The following is an 18,858-nucleotide window of genomic DNA, read 5'->3' on the forward strand; positions in this document are numbered from 1 at the left end:
TGGGGCTCTGTGTTGACAGTGTGGAGCCTTCTTGGGACTCTCTGCCCCTCCCTCACTTGCACTTTCTCTCTCAAAATAAGTAAGTAAAAGCTATAATAATAATGATAATAAATAAATAAAGATTTAGATCCTAAAACATTTACCATGAACCATATTTGAACAAACCAAAATAATCTTATGAAAGAATGGAAGAATGTTTTTTCCAACATCTTTATTTAAAGCCAGGTGCTTGTTCAAATAGTAGCTGCTCCTACTGAAAATAGTTTATTACAAAACAAAAACATACTTTAAAATTATTATGAATGTAACTCTTGTAAAAGAAGAGCACCTGGGTCGCTCAATGGGTTAAGTGTCTGACTTCTGCTCAGGTCATGATCTCATGGTTTGTGAGTTCGAGCCCCTCATCGGGCTCTCTGCTGACAGCTCACAGCCTGGAGCCTGCTTCAGATTCTGTGTGTCCCATTCTCTCTGCCCCTCCTCTGCTCATTCTCACTCTCTCTCTCTCTCTCTCTCTCTCTCAAAAATAAACACTAAAAAATTAAAAATAAAAGAATAAGAGTAAGGAAAATAAGTTATTTAAAAAACTCACAATATATTAGAACTCATGAATTTGACAAAAATTATATGTAATTCTTCCAAGAATCCTTCAAATATTATATTTTTAGAAGATTAGGCAGAAAAAAAATATAGTTAAATTATTTGCCCATTATCACACAGATGAAGGATGTGGAGGGCCTGAGATGTCAACCTCCAAATGTTGAAATTCTGAGTCAATTCCACCATAAACACATTTTTTCTTGGCCCAAATGGAAACTTTTCTGATTAATTCAGAAATAACACTTTCCAATCAATTAATTTGTGATATAATTTTGTAGAAAACATATAAAAGTACAGTAGGATAATGTCCCCTGTAATCCTAAAATCACTATTTTAATGTATTTCCTTATAATCTGTATTCTATGTGGTATATTTTGTGTGCATGCATGAATGTGTCTCCGTACATATATGAATAGGTAACAACCTCTATATAGTTGAAAATGTATGTTCTTTTTGTGAAAATATATGTTCTTTTTTGTGATATCCTTGAATTATGTTCAAAGTTTAAAAGAAGTTTTCAGTGATAGATAATCTGAATTCTCTATAAAGAAAGCTGTTCTTAAGCCTGAACTTTTGTCATTTGAGTTTGGTTGAAAGTGAAGGGCAATAGTACATCTATCATCAAAGTAGGAAATCAATTCTCTACTTGCAATCATTTTCCTACTTGTTCTTCAGTAAACTGGTTATTATTTATTCCTTTATCCATTTCACCTATTATATAATCATCAGCTTTTTACAAAAAGAACATTTTCCAAACTTTACTAATAATTGCTTTTTAATAACTACACAGGCCCCTCTTCTGAGCACAGTTGGTCATTGGCTTTATCAGAATGATATCGTATATAATAGCTGGTGAACTTGTCTAAAATGAGTTAATATCTCATTTTCCTTCACATGACAAAACTAAATATAGCTATATTGCAAAAAAACCTCTCTGCTCAGAGTATTAATATGAAGAATCAGTATTCTGCATTAAGTACTTACGCTTCAAGGTAAAATTTGAACATTGCTTGCGAACTTTTCCTATGTGCTCTGTGCATTTAAAAGTTATTCTGCATGCAAATATCAAGCATAAATAGACAAGACCAAGTAAATTGTACATTACAACTAAATGCTCTGTAATCTCCATATAGTAAAACTGGAAAGGTCAGAATATCATTTAATGTTTTACAGTTTATATAAAAATAAACTGAATCTTAGCTTCCCACTTGGCCTTGACAGGTAATATGGTGAAAATAAAAGCTTCTAGACTCCTTCTCTTTAAGTCACACTGTAATCTGACATCACCTTCAGTTTCTAATTTACCTTTCAGTTTGCTAACCACTTTCAGAACTACTGGTACATAAAGCTCTTAGTCATACTCTGCCTCTATTATTATCAAACCTGATCTGCATCTCTATTCACTCACCAAAGAAAATCTGTCTTACATATAATAGCAAGGCAGTTAATGAAATAATTGGTTTAAAATGTTGTACTCTAATAGTGTACATTGTAAAGATTTTTGCAGGCACGATAGCTTTTGGAATATCATTTTGGATGTCATTTTTGAAGTGCACTGTTATTTAGAATGAATTGCATGACAAATTTAATGCATTTGGTATTTTTCCATGACATTAGTACTATACATACCTTTTCCTCCCTATTTTTTGGTATTGAAAATTCTTCTTCCTCTCTTCTTAAGTAGAGCAGCAGTCTGACACTGTGAAAAGATTCTGAGTGTTGAATCAGGACAGAGCTGGCTGATGAGAGGCAGCCCATGTCTTATAGCCTCAGTCTCTCACTTCTGAGCAGTTTCTAACACCCATTAAAAGTGCTCACTAGAACATCAAATACATTTATGTAAACTTTTTCCATGCAGCATGTTTTGTTTAATTTAATCTTACTATATGTAGTATTCTGTTTCTCTCCATATCCTATACCCCGGGGGTGGGGGTGGGGAGGTAATTTGCATTATACTTGTGTATCAGGTTGGCAGCTTGAGAGATTTTGCAATTAGGAAAACTTTGGCCTACAATTTTAAGAACTACTAGTGGAGAAAGAAAGCACACTGGAGTCAAGTCTTAATGCTACCAGTTAGTGGTTGTATGTCCTCTGGTAGGTCACTTAACCTTCTAAATTTCAGTTTATTCAGTGTATAAAATAGACATTTTTATAATGCATAATTTATTTAGGTGGATTAAAGTTTGCATAGTTGAAGTGTGTAGTGTTTCTGGGGTGTTAACCAGGCACAGTACACATACAAAAATTATTACTTACCCTTCCTCTCAATTTTGAGGAAACCTAAAATAAGCCAATGTCACAATTGTCTGCTTAGTATATGCAGGTGTATGTGTCTTTATGCAGCTAAAGAGATGCTAGAAACATAGTGGATGCTTAAAAAATGTTATGCTTATTGGTTACACGACTGATAAGTAATTGGTACATACCTGGATAGTGACTAAATGTGGGAATTGACGTAGTCCAGCAAGGAAGGAAGCAGTATTTTATGACATACATTGTTTAGAATTGTTGATATACGATGATGGTAAAACGTACACCCATTTTTATTCTATTTCATTACTGTTTCAAAATTGTCCATGGAGGATATAACCCCCTCCCCTTATTGCATTCCCTTTTTGATACAGTGTTGATGGAACTGGTTGGTTTTGGCTGTTGTCTAATCAGTGTTGTTCACTTCCCAGGTCTCCCCAGTTAGTGCTTATTTCTGATGTTGATGTGAATGCTGCTCTGAGGTCAAATATTGTTAATATCATTTGTGGGTACTAAGAAACCAGATATGAAAAGAATTGTAGGGACACTGAGAAATTCAGTTGATTCCCATTCATCCTAAAAAATCTTTTAAGATGCTATATTTCTGATGAGATTGAATGTAATTTTAACTGCATTTATAACTGTAAGTAAGAATCACAGGATTAAAAGAGTGTTATCAAAGGGGCCTTGATTTTTTTCAAACACAAAGAATAATCCTTACCATGTTTCAACTTTTACCAACATCCAGACTATTAAATGTACTTAAAGGAGAAGATAAAAATGACTTTGATATGCTAGCACAGACCTTTCTTTCTTTCAGTTACTTCAAAGTTGCTGTCTTCCATTTCTACTCCAGAATTCTCAAAGGAATAACCTTGACTCTCTTTGTCTACTTCTGCACCTCCCATTCACTATTCAACCCACTGCAGTCTGGCTTCTGTTCTCAGCACTTAGCTAAAACTGCTATTATTTGGAAGGTCACCAAGGAGTTCCTAATTCCCATATCTAATGAATGTTACTTCATTTGATATTATTGAAACACTATTCCATTTATTTCTGTTTCCTCTTTCTTATTTTTACTATCTTCTTATGAGCATATTTATATCTTTTGTACATTCTATATATTTGTGTTTTACAGAGTTTCCTAGACCTGTTGCTCTTCTCACTTCACAAACTTTCTTATTATTTCCTTCCACCAACTTGCTTATTCTTGTGGCATCAATGACCTTGTATGTGTTGATTCCCAAACCTATTATTTTAATATCAGAACTTGAAGTTAAGATTTATGTATATAATCATGTTTGCTTTTCCTCACCTCTCCATCTAGAGATCGTACAGGTATGAACAAACTCCAAAATTGAATAAGTTCTGTCTATATGTAAATAATTCTGTATTTTCTAAGTTTGTACTATTATCCATCTATTTTCCAATCCTAAGAAACTATTGATATTTTTAATTATCTTTCACTTATATTTAGTGAATAGTCTGTATTCCTAAGTTGCTTAATTTTCATTTCTATTTCAGCTTCTCAAGGTCAAGCCTTTTCTGTCTGTAATTAGGTATAATTATTATAGAAATAGCCTATCCCACTATACCCATTCTCCAGAGAGTCAACATCAAGTACTATAATGCAAATATGATCATGTCACTTAATAGTAAGTGTCCAAGCATGTTTTTATAGGCTGTCTAAAAATATAAAGTCACAATATCACATTTCTATTTTCCCATTTTGCCTATTGTGGAAAATATTCTTTTCTTCTTGGTACAGTGTCCACTCCATTGACAAGTTAAAAAATGAAAAAACAAAACCCTGGTACTTACTGAGTCCAAGGAGTCAGTGGCTTCATTTGGTCCAATGGGTAAAACTTGAAGGTATGATCTTCCAGCAATCAGAATCAATTCTCTGCTTCCATTGCTGCTTTTACTAGTATGCAATATTATTCCTGCAAACAGGCAATTTCTATATGGTGTTCTCCCTTATGTGTTCATGTAACAATGGACATTGCTGCTAGAGTTTCAATATTTGTTTCTTGGTTGAAAAAAATTTCTCTCTCCAGGGTTATTTTAAACAATAATACATATACCATAATATATATCAACATAATTCTTGATTCCCAGTGAAATACCATTTGATCACACACACACACACACACACACACACACACACCTCTCCCAAGTGCATGTCCACATCGTTAAGTTACCTTATTTGAGATTAATTCTGGCCCAAGACTTGATTTGGCAAAACCCAGATATCTTCCATGGCAATCAAGGCCCAGGTACTAATGCATTCCATGATGATGATCTCTTAACTCCAGAGAACCTTGTTATACTAACCTGCCAATGTCTTTTCTCTGAACTCAAACATCAATGTTAGATATTCCAACAACACTGATCTTCTCTAAGTAAGAATTAAGAAACTTGATTCTCTTTTTCCTCAGAAAGTAAGATCATTATTCCTCTTTGTTTCAAGTAATTTACTCTTCCTGTTTAATATTATGTATTTTCCACATTAATAGATACCAGGCAAAATCAAATATAATTCACAATAGTTGTGTATATTCCATATGTAACTATGCCATCCTTATTAACAAATTTCCTTATATAGGTTATTTACTGTGAAATGTTTTATTAATATTTTTGTAAACATATTTGTAAATCTTCATTTGTTCTGTGAATATTTCATTAGAATAAATTCCCTTCACTGGAATTACTGAAAGAATATTTTTTGGGTTTTTATAAAAGTAGTCAATTATTTTATATAAGATAAATTTATATTCATTTCAACAGTGTGTTAGAATGTCCACCCTTCATATGTTTAACAAGATTGCTTTAGCATTTTTAATGGCAAAATAATCTCACATTTTAATTTCATAGATTACTTGTAATTAAGACCTTGTGCTCTTTTCCCACATATCTTTATGTGATATTTAGAAGGTCCCATTGGATATTGCAAATGAGCCAACATAGCAATTTAGCAAATTCCATGTTCCCTAATCTGGTCCCTATGGTAATTTATTATTGAGACTTCTGATGTCCAAATGACACCACTGCTTTTGTTATGTGGCCAAGGAGTGATTTCTCTAACTGCTCATCTTAAAGATGCTTGTGTATGCTAAGATTTTTATTTGTTTCCTGCCACATTTAAAGCTCCATGTTATGTTCTACACAAATGTGAGGAAATTGGTTCTACTTCCTTCTAAATGTAATTGTGCTGTATTATATACTATTGTCATTCTGTCCACCTCTGAGATATTTTCCTCATAAAAGTCCCTTGCGTTCTGATTCCACTGTGTCTGGATGAGCACTTTATCTGTTCATTAACACAGTGACCCCCAGCAACTCTCTTTTGAGGCCACTCGGAAATGTCCAAACCATCCAAATTCTAGCCATATCAGCCTGTAAACACTCTCTGTTATGCATGGGACTTCCCCTCCCCTCCCCCACCATGGGGCATTTGTGGCTCCTATAACATACCATGAGGCCAATTCCCTAAATATACCAGAAATCAGATACTTTGTGGAATCCTTCAACTAGAAACGGTAAAGCCATCAACTCTCTATATTCATGGTGAAATTTTGTGATTCAAGGGTTTATTCACATAGGTCCCTTATGCTCATGGTCTGCCTGAATTTATATGGAACATTTTGTTTGAATTGCATCTTTTCCTGTAGCTTTTACAGAAGCTGTGAGAACTCTGTGACTCAGAATTATGTTTAATAATCAAACTGCACAGAGGCAGGCTTTAGTAGGACTCCTACTTTTCTGCTTACAAGATGACAGAAGCCATGTGAGGAGAGAAATATTACCTATGCCTGGAGGCTTATAGCAAAATCTTAGCCTTGTTATTATTATTATTTTTTTTAAGTCCTGGTTCTTGTATACAGTGATGAATTAAGATAAAAATGATTTGTGTTTTTCCACTTAAAAAAATTGCTGAGGGCAAAGTCTTCTCTCTTTAATACTACTCAACAACTCTTAATTGAAAAGTTTTACCTCCTTTGAAAACAGTAGGGAAATAACTTTGATTGACCTTTCTGATGAGGACATTATTGAAAATTCCTATCATCTGATGTTCTTTTTTTCCCCACCTACTTCTCACTGACCTTTATTGAATAATTCTGAATTAGATTTAAATTTCCTTTGGTCTTTGTGATATTTACTATTGAAATACCATTTGCTTTGTGGATCATTTTTAAGAGGTTCCCTTATGCACATAGCATTACTATAAATGAAGCACAGATACTTTATGAAGTCTTTCTTCTGTGCTCTTTTTATCCTCTCAGCCACCATTTCCTTTCCACATATACTCTAATTCTGAAACATACTGACTTGTATTATAAACAATGAATATCTTAATGTTTTAGTAAAAGTAATGATCTAATTATTTTAATAGAGGACTATAAGATGACCTAATGCTGATAAGGCCAATCTAATGAGCAAAAGTTTACATGGATTTTTTTTTCCTACAAATAGAATTAGTTTTTAGTGCAATGCAATGTAACAAAGACATTTTGAACACATAATGTCTGCAAGTCCTTGTGCTAGGTATAGGAGAAAGAAAAAAGTATCCGTGATATTTCTACACTCAGAAAGTTAGAGATTAGTGCATTAGTATGTTAGGATATATAGTCTAGGTGGCTATAGAATCATATATGTTTTTCATAACAATGAGGTAGGTGGGTAGGCCAGTGTAGGCTGGCAGTTTTGAACCACTAGATCATCCAGGGCGTATGGCTCTTACCTCTGTGCCTCATCTCCCTCAACTAGTGCTATTATCTGCATCGTCAAACCTGGTTGACCAGTGCTAAGTCCAAGTCCTGTCTCATGGGAAGGAGAAACAATTTAAAGGAGAACCAAGCATAATTTTTTAAGTGAAAGACTTATCCTTAAAACAGTTGGCAAGGACATTGTTACAAAACTACCTCTAGCTACAAAAGGGAAAGGAAGTGACTCTGTGCACCCATTTACTAAATTAAACTAAGAGACAATACTAGTAATTAAAAAAATAATATTAGAAACTGGAGAACTATTAGCAGTACAAATGTGCTTTTATAGAAATAAATAAAATATTAACATAACTGAAGTACTATAATAGAGAAGTGTGAATACAGGAGCATGAGCTACTACTTTTGGAGTTGGGTAGTTGGGAATATTTCATGCATCCTTTTTGAACTGGTTCTTAATATTTGACTTTACCTTCAATATATATAGACGGAGGGAAAGGACTTTCAAATAGCGGCATCAATATGGTCAAAAGTAGGGATGAGAATGTGTGGGAAATATTAGGGAAGAGAGTAACCTAGTTTGTTAAGAAAGAAAATGAAGTTTTGAGATTTGAAAAGAGAAACTGTATAGAATACAGGGATTTAGAGTTTATTCCTTAGAATGAAAAGGTAGGTTCTGTGCAAGAATATACTTATTTTAGAGGTGTATTTTTGGAGTAATAGGTCTAGAGAAGGAGGGTAAGAACAGAACCATTTAGAATGCCACAACAATATTCATGGTGACAGATAATCGAGACTTGAGTCTGTGATATTTTAAAGTAGGTGTAATGTTTTGATTTGTACTTTTATGTTTTACTCACTAATAGCAGGTTATTAAATATTTTAATGCTATTGTGGACATATCTACAATTACTAACACTTTAACTTGTTACCAGTATGATTCTCTCTTGATTGCTTTGTTTTAAACATCTACAAAATTGTTTTCAGATATACCAGTAAGAAAGATATACCGGTAAGAAAGATAACCTACATTACCCTACAGTTAATTTTTTAATGTTACTATAATTTGACTTAGTGATTCATATGCATGCTCAGTTTCCTGCCAATTCTTCCAATATTATTATTCATCATATTTCTGGCAGTCAGCAAATAAACAAAATAGATGCTAATTTTAGACACATAACAAAGATAAATGACTTGACTTTCAAATGCTATTCTTATTACATGGAAATTTACAATCAGGAAAAGAGAAGGCATACTCATGAAACTGACTCAGAATGCCTGCAATGATTCCACAATAGTGACTTTGAAAGTGTCTGTCAAATACCGTTAGAAAAACAGTAGTTTAACCACTAGTTTTGGGTTTTCTTTGCATTCTTCAGAATAGGGTATATATTCTTTATTTTTCCAGTACTGTTATGGGGGAGTGGGAAGGAAATAGCATGAAGAACTTTCCATAAGGTGGGGTCCAGTCCTAATTTGTCTACACTCAAGCTGTGTCTCTGCATTCCAGTTATCTAATGTACCATTACAAACCACCCAAAAATGTAGTGGCTGAAAACCAAAACAATAATTTGCCTTGCTCACAAATCTGCAATTCAGGCTGGGCTTGGTGGGGGAAGCTCATCTCTGTTTTATATATTGTCACCTGGGATGGACTGACCACTGCTTAAGGATCCAGCTGAAGGTGGCTGACAAGCTAATGCTAGCCATCAACTGGGACCCTCAGTTTTTGTCTATGTGGGCCTGTTCACTGATTGCTTGGGCATTTTCCAAGAGCAAATATTCTAAGAGGCAGAAAGGGGAGGACGGTTTCTGAAGAATTAGGCCAGGAAACTGGTACAGATCATTTCTGCCAAAATCTATTGGTCGAAGTCATCTCAGAGCCAAAATTGATTCAGAGAGAGAGAACAGTCAGTGGTGTGCTAGTAAACTGTCTCTCAACAACAACAACAAAACCCAAAACAAAACAATTGTGTTTATAGTACTTACCAATTTCTCTGGTGTAATTAGAGTTATCAATATTATGTCACTAAACACAGAATTGGAAAGAAATGAGGAAAACCTATCCTTGTGAGCTGTTACAAGCTGGTTCCAGCCCACCACTTTATACATCCAACCTCTCAGTGACAGATAATGTGTGGCCACAGTTAACCAGCCACACTTTGGGAATAACAATGAAACTGTATGAATTACTTCCTAAGATAGGAACGGTGTCTGCATTGTCTCACAAATTTGTGTTCAGCACAATGATAGGTTGTGCTTCATCCTTAGTAAGGGTGATGTTTCTCCAGTAGATAACATGATGTGTTACTTCACCATCTGATTTTTCATACTAAAAATATATAATGAACACTGGGAAACTGCTTTATATTGTTATAGCTTATATTCTGGTGAAAATAGTATATTTTATTTATAATATATTTAATATATTTAATATAATTAATATATTTAATATGTTATATTAAATATAATATAATAATTTAGTATATTTTATTTAGACAGTCCTAAAAACTGTGTGTGTTTCAAATATAGGAACACTATTTGTATCTGAATAAATCTCCAGATTTTAGTCCTCTTTGAAATATTAGAGGAGGATCAGAATCCAGGTCTCCTAATTTGCACAGTACAGCTCCTTCCACTCAAATACACTGATAAAACTGGCCTCTGATCACAAAGAACAACTAGGGGCAATGAGAAACATTTTATTTCAGTGTGGTACTAAAAAAAAAAAAGAAAAGAAAAAAGGAAGACATTTTTCTATAGATTGATGATTTTCCAAATCATATTTCTATGTTGGAAGATCAAGTTGATAATTAATACTGACCTTGTTTCACAAATGGCATTTTGTTCTGAAGTATTTAAAAATCAGTTTATTTCAAAATATTTTATGTGTTCATTTTAAACCCACTATCCTAAGATATTACAAAAATATGTAATCTCGTATTTATTTCTGAGCTTTCAAGAAAAATCTCTCATGAGTTACATTTCATAAATATATTCCTAACATTAGAGACATTGATTTTAGTACAGATCTTTGTCATTCATTTCAATTGAATTTCTTCATCTAAGAAAGTATTTTAGCAATTATTTCAAAACTAAAGATGAAGTTGAAATGCTAGACCTTGAAATTAGTCTTTCTTGCCTAGATTTTAAAGAATGAACTACTATTCTATGCTATTTTATCATTCATCTATCTATGCAGGAAGTGTTCTGCAATTTAATTGTTCTTTTTAAAGGTTAAGATTATCTATATTTATAAGATACAACAATATGACATTTGTACCCAAAAATTTCAATTTAACTTAGAAGTCTAAGAAGTTAAAAAATGAAACCATGACAGAAATGCTTAGTGATTGAGACAATATTTTCATATTGAATTGGTGTTTATATTAACTTTTTCATTGCTAGAAAATTTAACTGTACAGACTTTCTCTTCTACAAGTAAATGTTTTGGAAAATTGTATACAAATGTTGACTAAAATACATGTTTCCTCTTAAAACTACTTCTAAATGATAAATATCATGAAACAATTAAAAATGAATGATGCTTATGTATATATATCACTATGGATTGATTTCAAAAACAATGTGAATGACAAAAAAATGCTTCACAATGATATACAGTATGATATATTTTCTGTACAAATTAACACAATGTTTACATATTATTATCGAATGTGTATTTATTCAATTCATCCCAAATTAGTTGTTTTGACACATTAGTGGGCCAAGGACTCTTCAAGGATCTGGAGATACAGAGAAACTTCCTGCCTTCAGGATGTTTACATTGTGATGGAAGGAGACAGTAAATAAGTGTTATTCATTAAACACATTGTACTTTAAGCTGATAAATGCAATGGAGAAAAGAAAGATGGGAAGATAGGATATATTGTGTACTGGAAGTGAGGACTCCCTAGGAAGGTATAATCTGAACAAGGACAAGTAAGGGGTGAAACACTGAGCTTTACAGGTACTTGGAGTAAGAGGACATTGAGAATAAATGCAAAGGACCTGAGAAGGGGACATGCCTGCTGTCATGGGGAAAAGTAAAAGGGGGAAGATACAAAGCTAGAGCTGAGTAAATAAGGGGTCCAGTAGTAGGAGATGTGGCCCAAAAGAAAACTGGAATAGAGACTTGTCTTGGGCTTGGGTCTCCAGAAGCAAACCCTGAGAGTATACATACATACAAACGATTTATTGTGGAAATGTTCTCCAGAAAGAACCTGAAAAAAGAAAGGTGCAGTAAAAAATGGAAGGTGAAGGAGCAAAGCAAGACTGTGATCTTGCAGCAGAATTCTGGAGTACAAATTAGCCCCCAGATCTGATCTCAGCTGCAATCAACACGGCTGTGGTTTCTCACACCAGCACAAGTTAGTCCTCAAGCCCAAGACTGCTTAAATGAATATAAATTCCATGGACGCTCAGCTCTGAGGGCACAATGACAGCAGTTGCTCAGGTTAGTCTTCGGAAAAAAACTTTCAGTCTTGTGCTGTTAGAAGAGGGAGTGACAAGGCACAGATGGGGGTTCTAGTGTACATGCACAAAATACGCATAATGTACCTACGGAGCTAAACATTACATAGCACTTCGTCAATCTTGTAAAGGCTTTGAATTTACTATAAGCAAGATAAGAAGCCACCAAAGGATTTGGAGCTAAGGTAATGTGATCTGACCATTATTTTAAAGGGAATTGACCAGGGCACCTGGGTGGCTTAGTCGGTTGAGCCTCTGACTCTTGATTTCAGCTCAGGTCATGATCTCACAAGATTGAGCCCCACATTAGGCTCCACTGCTTAAGATTCTCTCTCTTCCTCTCTTTCCGCCCCTCTCCCACTTGCACTTTTGTTCTCTGTCTCAAAAAAATGTACTTACTTTAATTAAAAACAAAGCAAAACTTGAAGGGAATGTACTATAAGAACAAAGGCAGGGGCAGAGAAAGTAGTGAGGAAGTCCAAGCCTTCAACCTATTTTGGTGGCTTGGACCAAAACGTTAATAATATCAGAAGTATTAAGAAATGTTTGCATTGTGGTTAATTTTGAAGGTAAAGCAAAGAAGATTACTATATAGACTTGAATAATGTTGCGGTGGGGAGGCAGTTTAGGAGAACTCTAAGGGATTTGGTGTGAACAACTAGAAATAAGGAATTCGTGAAAACTAATATAACAGGGAAGAATTTGGCGAGGGGGGGAGAGAGCATATTAAGGGCTCAATTTTTGGTATTTTACTGTTGAAATATCTATTAGACATTCAAGTGATGCTATCAATAGGCCTTTAAATAATTGAGTCAATTTTGGGAGAGAGATTCTGACTGAAGATACACATTTGTAATTCTTCAGAGTATGGAAATAGAGCACGAGATTTAATGAAATTTCTGAGTGAGTGCAGGTAAGCCAAAAATAAAAATACATCAGGAATAAACACTTGGAGTACTCCAAGATATATATGCAGAGATGAGAAAGAAAGGAAATTCAGAAGCAGTGGTCAGGGAAGTAGGCTCCAAACCATGGAAGATACTTGGAGGAAAAGGGAAGAAAGGGCTTCCCCAGAGAGAGTGAGTCAGCAATTATTTCAGATGGTGCTGTGGCTCAGGAGGAGAATGAAGAAATGACACTTATGTTTAGCAACTGAGAAATCACTTATGGTCTTGGCACCTTGGCTAAAGATATGATGTAATGATAGTGGCAAAAGCCTGACAGGAGTTTGAGAAAGGGAAGTTAAGTCAGAGGGTGAATATATGAAGTGAAGAAGTTTTGCTGAAATGGAAGGGGGAGAAGTAGGGAAAAATTAATGAAGAAATGAAACTGAGGGAAATCCTATCTTTTGTTCAATATGAGGATAATAGGAACATGGTTTTATACTGTAACTATAGATTTAGTAGCAAGAGAAAAAAATGCTTACAAGAGAGGAAAAGAGAAATAAGAAATACTGGAGCAATTGCTTGAAGCAGCACTGACGATATGGAATTGGATGTGTAAGGAAAAGTGTTAAATCTAGAAAGGAGTCTGGCAGTTCATTAATGGTAATTTGAGAGAACATAAGATATAGCACATGGACACAGGGGGTATATAATTACTAGAGCTTATGGATATTCTCTTCTGGATTCTTCAATTCTGTTGGGGAAATACAAAGCAGGGATATTAGTTGAGTGTACGTATAGGCAGGAAATGTTAAATACTTGAAGTCAGAAAAAAATGCAAAATAGTCATCTTTCACTGCGAGAAGGGATGGATTGGAGAAATAAAGTGTGATGGTGGAGTAGCACTGAGTGTTCAACTGAAATCGTTGATCGTGGATTTACACGGGAATATTCAGCAAGATCGGTTTTCTTTTAGACAAATTCAGCAAGTTGAGTGTTAGAGTTCCAGGCCAGGGAAGCAGCTTTGGCAACGGAGAGGAAAAAAAATAAGAGCATTGAAAGGAATGAGGATGTCTGCAAGAGAATGATTACAATGATTGATCATAGAATTGAATCAGGTTATGGGGAAAAAGAAGATATGAGTATTATGAGACAGTAAATAGATGGAAGTATTAATTGATTGTAGATTATGGTGGGCTAGAAGGATTGTTGTAATTGCAGTAGTACAGTTAGTGAGCTGGAAAATAGAAGGTGTTAATCAGATACTGACATTCTTGCAACTGAGATTAGTTGAAGGAGGAGGTGGCTGTTACTGATCATGAAAAGATCTAGAGAATAAACCTGTAATTGAACGTCTGAAGAAGAGTGGAGTACAAGATCATTTGACACGTGAACATACCAAGGTGAGAGGCAACGTGTATATAATTGCCAACATGGCAAAAACTATGTTTTATACTTTGTTGGATTCCCAATGTCTAGACCATTGTCAGCCACATATTAGGCACCAGGGAAATATTTATTAAATAAATAGAATGAATGATTTAAAAAAATGTTAATATGCCAACTTAAAGTATATTGAATGACTTCACACGTTTGATTCTACAAGTGGTGTTTTAGTCTCTTCATGCTGCTGTAACAAAATAGCACAGACTATGTGGCTTATAAAAAACCAGATTGCTCAGCATTCTGAGAGCTGGCAGTAGGAGTTCAGAGGGCCAGCATGTTCAGGTGAAGGCCCCCAGCAGGGTCCCAGACTTCTGTCCTCATTTGATAGAAGGGGCAAAGGAGCTCTCTAGGCCCTCTTTTAGTAAAGGCATTAATGTCATTCATGAAGGCTCCACACTTATGACTTAATTACCTCTCAAACGCCTCATCTCCTAATACCATTGCAAGGGGCATAGGATTTCAGTGTAAATTTGAGGTTGTACAACAATCCATAGCAGGTGTGAAGCAAGGGAATCAAACTGAAGTGTTAACTTTACAAGTGATATTTCCTTAACTCATAATTTATAAAAAGCACATATACTATTTTGTTGTTCTTGTTTGAGATACATGTGTGTTACACTATTCTCTGGACATTTTTATACATTTTGCATTCAAAAGACGAATCACATTTAAAGCAAGGAAAGAAATAGAATGCAACACGTATAAAACAGTGATAATTGAATTCTGTATATATAAGTGGTAGAGAACTATATTTCTACAAGAATAAATTTAGATTTTTATAAAATAAGGCACATATAATTAGATTCATGGTGAAATGTGGCAATGAAAATTTTGAACCTAAAAACTGGAAGAATTAGCATCCAAAAAGAGGACTTTTCCCAGCGTGACCGCAGAGTAATATCAAAATCTTAGAGAGCAGGCAGGTACTGTAAGAAGGACTGCATTGATTAGCCAGTAGCTTAATTATTTAAAGGAAAGTTTCATTATCAAACTGTAGCAGAAAATGTGAAAAGATTAAAAAAAATTGAAAAGGAATTTCAAATTGCCAAAGTAGGTTAAAGGGAGGGGTTAATGAAAAACTTTTTAACTCATTCTATGATTACATGCTGACCAGGCAACTGTAACAAAAAGGAAAAAAATTACTTTTATATATAAGGACATGTATTTTTATATCACAGATTCAGTATCATTAAATAAAATCCTGCTTCCACCAGGAGACATTGCAATGATTTGAAATAATTACAAACTGAGTTTCTACCCTAAGACCTGTTGTTCTAGCTACTCAACACCAGTAAATACATGGACTAGGAAGAGGTTGCTATATGTCTGGAGTGATCTTTAGTATAAAAGAGAAATTGTGCGGGCACCTGGGTGGCTCAGTTGTTGACTCTTGATTTCAGCTCAGGTCATGATCCCAATGTCATGGGATAGAGCCCTGTGTCAAGCTCTGCACTGAGCATAGCTTGCTTAAGAGTCTCTCTCTCTCTCTCTCTCTCTCTCTCTCCCTCTGCCCCTCTCCAGCACTCATGCTCTCTCTCTCTTTCTAAAAATAAAAAAATTTAAAAGAGAAATTGTGATGGTATTAGAAAATATGGTATAAGGAGGAGAACGCTTAGTTTTCTGGGGATCATTGGGCACTCCAATGTCCTGTAGTTAGAGCCCATGGAAAATCCATCAACCCAGTAGAGTCAGAATGTGTAATGACCCAGCCACTTTAGGGATAAAGGTTTTGCTCATTCAACCAAGCAAGAATCTACAAGCATCTGAGGTGATTGCTGAAGGTAAAGGCAATACAGACTGGGAGTGGGAAGAGGTAGTGACAAACACCAATTATGAACTTGTAACTAATCTGCTGAAATGAGGTCTTCAGTAGTTAAGGAATAGTTAACTTATTTCAGTAAGGGATATAGTTTAAACATTTTTCCACAAAATCAACAAGTGTTAGATATGTTAATAGTAGCTAACCTTCTATCTCAATATTTAGGTCACAGAACATCAAAGAGAAAGTGTGATTCATCCTGAAAAGGACTGAGCATCATCAGCTAAAGACAAATATAAGGACTTTTTAAATTTGTTTAGGAAGATGGTTAGTGTGTGCATCATGTTAGGAAGAAGTAGGACTTTAGAACTTATCTGTGGTTAATGAAGATGCATGTGGATTCCGAGATAGCAAGAGAATCTTGATAGTTTTCTATTGTGTCAATTTAGCTGAGCTGAAACAAGATTTCCCAGAATTTCTTTCCCTCTATGTTCTTGGGCTAAGCTTGGCCATAAGGAAAACATGATGTGTAAGATTTAGAAGGTGGAAGTGAACAACAGCTAGATTGAAGCTCAGGGTGTCAGTGTAGGATCGGATACAATTATAGCTCATGCACAGTGTCTGAAACTTGCTGACTCACCTTGTTGGCTTGAAACAGTAACTGGGCTTCCACCTCCTCTGCCATCTGCTAGATCTCCTCCTCCAGATCCACTGGCTCCTGAGCCAGATTTTTGTTTATGCCCTTGACAAATAGCACCAGCCTCTTCTGCAAATCATCCCTATCACTCAAGTTGGACAATTCAAGGTGTTGAGAAGCTATCTGGCTTCCAGTTCATCCTCCTGGGTTCTCCACTCATTTATACAAGTTCCAGTTTGCCTTTGCTCTCTCCAACACCTTATATTTCTGTCTATACTGCATGCCCTTGTTATTTTAGAGCCACCACCAGACACAAAGCAACAACTGTAGCTAAACGGTGTAACCCTTTCCCCAATTCCATAAACAAATCCCTGTCATAAATAATTTGGTGCATACCATTCTTAGAGGCCCATCTCTAGTTGATCTGACTCCTACAAATACCTACAAATTGAGCAGGGTTTCTTAATCTCCTTTCTAGGAATCCTCTTTTTTTTTTTTTTTTTTAAGAATTTGTCTAGCCATTTCAGGATTTAGTCATTTTAACAAAGTGTTTTATTTTGGAGTAGAACACTTCCCCATTTAACAGATTTTATTAAATTTAGTTTATGTTAATTACAGAAGAAAAAACCCACAAACCAACAGATTAACAAAAATAGATTAATTTTTTTCATGATCAATTGGCAGTTCTGTTTCATAATTTATTTTGTTCTAAATTATTACCTCTTGAAGGCTTCATTTGTATTACTTCACATCAAACTTTTATTTACTAACTTATCAGAATGGTATACATTTTTACAGCTCTTTATATTTTGCAGGGCATTGAATTTATTTCACTCCTGAACAGAAAATTGCTTTTTTCGCTTTTCTAAAAATTAGCAGACATCTGAAGTACTGTTTTTTTCAGGGTTTACCCAGGCCCCATTTACTACTTTGATGTACTCTATATTCACACTATATGCTGAGCTGGTAAAATATATTGTAAATTAAATATTAAATATCTTCTCTGCTTTTTCAAATGAAAGGTACAGAAATACATACAATAGTCTCATTGAGGACTATAAAATGAATTAATATGTGGTGATAATGCCTAAGCTTTTTGACTCTCAAAATTATAACTCCCCTTCACTTGTTATAGCCATAAAGTGGCCTGTTTAAATAAATAAGACCTTGTTTCTTATTACATAGTTTTATATCAATCTCAGTATTTCTTTGTGCTATAGTCTTTAATAATGTTTGTGACTAAGAGTAAAGACAAATTAAAACTGAAATCCTTTCAAAATATTTATAAGTAAAATGGGACGGTATCTTAGGATTTGATTCAAAATAATGTGAGGAAAGAAGAAAGGAAAATAGATGAAACCATATTAGTCAAGGGTTGATAAATATTGAAACTTCTTCATGATGTTACTCATGGTCAGTCCTATTTAGCTTCAGAAAGGAGGCTGGTCACCAGGAAGAACAACCTCCTGATTAGTGTGTTGGAACTTGGAGCTAGCCCAAATTCTAGGAAAGGGAGCATGGCTGGAAATTAAATCTGCCCATGTATTTGAATTCAATCATACCCAATTAATGAAATCTCAATTTATTCTCTGCACACCAAAACCCAGTGGAACTTCCTTGTTGGTGAACACATTGATGTGCCAGAAGGGTGACACTCCTTGATTCTGTGAGGAAAGGGCACAGAAGTTCTGCATTCTCTCCCAGGTTACACCCTGTATGTATCCTGTGTGAGAAAACTGTAATTATGATACAGTACTTTCCTGGGTTCTCTGAACCATTCTTGCAAATTATTAAACCTGACGGGATTGATCATGGAAACCCCTAAATTTGTAGCCAGTTGGCCAGAAGTGGGATGGCCCAATCATGCCTTCAAGACTTGCAGCTGGCATCTGAAGTGAGAGCAATTTTGTAGAGGAATCTGCCCTTAATCTGTGAGTCTGTGCCAAGTCCCGGCGGTTAGGATCAGAATTGAACTGTAGTACATACAGTTGGTGTCAGACCAGTTGGAATAACATAACTGCCTTTTGAATAAAGTTTACATTTTTTTTAGGTAGAGCCTCTTATTTCTACAACATCTGTCCCTAC

The 18,858-nt window shown here is 34.9% G+C and overlaps 1 protein-coding gene across 2 annotated transcripts in view; it reads right to left on the reverse strand.

Moving 5' to 3' along the window:
* Nucleotides 1–18,858, reverse strand: part of SLITRK1 (SLIT and NTRK like family member 1) — a 203,913-nt gene that overhangs the window by 16,571 nt on the left and 168,484 nt on the right. The window contains exons 2-3 of one of the 2 annotated variants that reach the window (XR_006713016.1): nucleotides 4,669–4,790; nucleotides 2,227–2,296 (exon numbers count right to left, since the gene is read on the reverse strand). The gene's annotated coding sequence lies outside the window, so the exon portion shown is untranslated. The remainder of the gene's footprint in view (nucleotides 1–2,226; nucleotides 2,297–4,668; nucleotides 4,791–18,858) is intronic. The other variant, XR_006713018.1, reaches the window with a different exon arrangement.

This window comes from Leopardus geoffroyi, chromosome A1, assembly GCF_018350155.1.
Source record: "Leopardus geoffroyi isolate Oge1 chromosome A1, O.geoffroyi_Oge1_pat1.0, whole genome shotgun sequence".
NCBI classification, from domain to species: Eukaryota; Metazoa; Chordata; class Mammalia; order Carnivora; family Felidae; genus Leopardus; species Leopardus geoffroyi.